The sequence below is a fragment of the Natrix helvetica genome (genome assembly GCF_964273705.1).
Source record: "Natrix helvetica genome assembly, chromosome: 14".
In the NCBI taxonomy this organism is placed as follows: Eukaryota; Metazoa; Chordata; class Lepidosauria; order Squamata; family Natricidae; genus Natrix; species Natrix helvetica.
In genome coordinates this window covers 12,863,963-12,868,003 of record NC_138564.1, presented here as the reverse complement: position 1 = coordinate 12,868,003, position 4,041 = coordinate 12,863,963, and positions in this window count along the sequence as shown.

Sequence of the window (4,041 nt, the reverse complement as noted above, 5' to 3'; positions counted from 1 at the left end):
TCTCTCTTCCCTCGTTGTCTCTGGGAGGTTCATGGAATCGAATCCTTGCTCCCGACGGACGTTTTGTTTTTGGGCAGAAACTCATAAAACTGGTCTTGCTGAGGAATGCAAAGGACTCCTGCGTGTGCGTTGGCAATTTTTTTAGTTGCACTGTTGAAGGAAGAAAAACGAAGAGGTTATGTCTAAATAAAAGGTAAAGGTTCCCCTTGCGTGTATGTGCCAGTTCAGCAGTTCGAATCCCTAGCGCCGTGTAACGGAGTGAGCTCCCGTGATTTGTCCCAGCTTCTGCCAACCTAGCAGTTCGAAAGCAGGTAAAAAATGCAGGTAGAAAAATAGGAGCCACCTTTGGTGAGAAGGGAACAGCGTTCCATCCACCTTCGGCATTGAGTCATGCCTGCCACATGACCACGGAGATGTCTTCGGACAGCGCTGGCTCTTCGGCTTTGAAACGGAGACCAGCACCGCCTCCTAGAGTCGGGAACGACTAGCACATATGTGCGAGGGGAACCTTTACCTTTAAATAAGGAGAAAACCAACCGAAAACTAAGGAGAAAGTTCCTGGCAGTGAGAACAATTAACCAGTGGAACAGAAGTTGCCTCCAGACAGTGTGAATGCTCCAACACTGGAAGTTTTTAAGAAGAGATTGGACGGCCATTGGCCTGAAATAGGATAAGGTGGTCTGCTTACGCAGGGGGTTGGACTAGAAGACCTCCAAGGTCCCTTCCAACTCTGCTACTCTGTCAAATGGAATTCAGGCACTTTTTTTGCAGCGGCAATATGGGGTCACCTGCAACCCCCATCCAGCAAAGCCTGTCTTTCCCCCCCTCCTTTTTTTGCAAGCCCGTTTGAAGTGCTGCGTCATCCCTGCTGCCCTTCCGAGGGGCAAGCCGATTACGCACTTCATCGGCATCCAAAATTACTTTCTCATCTGAGCTGAAGCAGAAAATTATAACTACCCCCCTCTCTCCCAATGGGAAGCGGAGAATTCTGGCGAAACCGATAAAGCGGCTATCTTTAGCCCCGGAGAAAAATGACAACTCAACAACACGACTTTTAATTCCCTGCCCCTCCGTCTCCCTCGCATCTTAATTTGATTCGGGGCGCCTTGGGAGGAAGCAGACTTCAGCATTCAAAGCCCAGCGTGGTAAGGAGTTTGATCAAACAGGGCCTCCTCAAATTATCTCTTCTCTTGGGGTCAATTTCTAAGGGGTGAGATTGATGAGGGCATCTCTTCCATTGCTAAAATGAACAGGGGGTCTAAGAGAATAATAGGGCTGGAAGGGACCTTGGAGGTCTTCTAGTCCAACCCCCCGCTCAAGCAGAAAACCCTATACCATTTCAAAATCACAAGAGCTGGAAGGGACCTTGGAGGTCTTCTAGTCCAACCCCCCGCTCAAGCGAAGACCCTATGCCATTTCAGAATCACAGAGCTGGAAGGGACCTTGGAGGTCTTCTAGTCCAACCCCCCGCTCAAGCAGAAGACCCTATACCATTTCAAAATCACAAGAGCTGGAAGGGACCTTGGAGGTCTTCTAGTCCAACCCCTTGCTCAAGGAGAAGACCCTATGCCATTTCAGAATCACAGAGCTGGAAGGGACCTTGGAGGTCTTCTAGTCCAGCCCCCCGCTCAAGCAGAAGACCTTATATCATTCCAGACAAATGGCTATCCAATCACTTGTTTAAAACTTCCAGTGATGGCGCACCCACAAGTTCTGGTGGCAAGCTGTTCCACTGGTTAATTGTTCCTCACTGTTAGGAAGTCCCTCCTTCATTCCAGGTGGTTTCTTCTAGTTTCCATCCTTCGCTTCTTCTCCTGCCTTCAGGTGCTTTGGAGGCCAGGTTGACACCCCCCCCCCTTTGTGGCAGCCCCTCAAATATTGGAACGCGGCTTTCATGCCATTCCTAGTCCTCCCCTTCACCCAATTCCCGCCGCCGTTCTTCATATATTTTAGCCTCCAGGCCCCTCGTCGTCTTTGTTGCTCTCCTCTGCACTCTTTCCAAGGTTTTTGCATCTTTTCTATATCGTGTTTCTCGATCCTGTTCAAGATCAGTGCGACATACAGTAATGAAAAAGAAAAAAAAAAGAAACGAGCCAAGCCTTTTCACAAATGGACTGTAAAATTGTATTGATCAGAGATGGCTTAGCGGTTAGGGAAGATAAGCCCCCAAAGGATCAGACTTCCCAAGTCACCGGTTCCCCCCACCCACCCCCGCATTGTAAGGAATACCCTGAAGAGATTTGGCAACCGAAAATCTGAATATTGTAAATTGGCCGAACGAGCGAGACTCACTTTGCCCGGCTGCCGTTTTTTTCTCAGCAATAAAAGATTGCTTTTGGACAATTCTTGGCAACTGCAAATGAAAGAGAATTACGATCACGAAAGTAAAGAATTAACCAAGTCAGGAAATCGATGCTTGGTACCCCAACTATTATGCAGGCGCTATATCCCCTTGTTTCTTCAACTTAATTGCAGAATATATGATGAGAAATGCCGGGTTAGAAAAATGAAACATTGGAATGTAAATTTCAGGAGGAAAAAAACAAACCACGGATTGAATCCTTTCCGGGTTTCTTCTGCATCAAAGATAAAGATTATTTCCTACTTGCATTTTTAATGTGCTTTAGCACTGCTAGGTTGGCAGAAGCTGGGACGAGTCACGGGAGCTCACTCCGTTTTGCGAACGCTAGGGATTCGAACCCCCGAACTGCCGACCTTTCTGATCGACAAGCTGAGCATCTTAGCCCCTGAGCCACCATGTCCCTCTACATCAAAACAACCCCTTAAAACTAGCCAGCCAGAAATCCATTGCAATTAGAACAAAATGCAATTAAATTCGAACCCAACTGGGAAGGCACCATTGAGCAGTCTTCAAGCCTTAGGGTCTCTTTTTCTCTCTCTCTCCAACTAAGCTTTAGAAGAAATACGACTGTTCCCCTTCTCCTTTCTTTGATGACTCAGGGATGTCAAAACAAGTGGCCGGCTTTTATTCTAACACTTCGGGAAGAATTCGATTGAAGCTCTGTATGTCCAGATAACGTCCGACAAAGTGGCCCTATTGCCTTTTTGTATTTGTATTTTTTTTTAAAATATATTTTTGGAAACAGCACAAGTGACCTTGGCACGCCGCAATGGCTTTTTTCCAATTTAGGATTTTGCAGCTGGCCCAAGAGGGAAATCAGAATATTCTTGAAGTGTTTTTTTTTTAATTGGTGCATGAAAAAAAAAGCAGCTGGTATCGACGTAGGCAAGGTATGAGAAAATCTGGCTACTCTTGCGTGTAAGAGGTGTGTGGATGTGTCTCCGTCAACAAAGTGCTACAGGGTGTCCTTTTTTAGTGTTTTATAGCTTGCATTTTGCTCGTGGTCAAATGTTCCTTATGTCATTTGGATGGAATACTGTTTTATCTGCTGTTTTGTTTCTTTAGAATAGAGTAGAATAGATTAGAATAGAACAGTATAGAATAGAATAGAATTCAGAATAGAATAGAATAGAATTCAGAATGGAATAATAGAATAGAATAAGAGAAGAATAGAATAAGAATAGAATGGAATAAGGAAAGAAGGAAGAGAATATAATATAGTAGAGTAGAGGTTTTCAAGAAAAAAAATTGGGTTGCTATTTGTCTGGGATGGTATAAGGTTGAGGTCTCTAAACTTTGAAACTTTAAGACGTGCTGGCTCGGGAATTCTGGGAGTTAAAATAGAATAGAGCAGAATAGAATAACAGAGTTGGAAGGGTCCTTGGAGGTCTTCTAGTCCAACCCCTGCTTAGGCAGGAAACCTACACCACTTCAGGCAACCTTCCAGCCCCGGCGCATTTACAACTAAGTTGAAGTCCACAAATCTTAAAGCTGCCAAGTTTGGAGACCCCTGGTATAAGGACTCCTGTTTTGGGCAGGGGGTTGGACTAGAAGACCTCCAAGGTCCCCTTCCGGCCCTAGGAGTCTACGATTGTGCTCTCCAGCACTGATGCTTCGGCTACAAGAGGAAGGATAAATACCTCCTCCTCACCTGAACGTCTGCGATGACACCCTGTTCT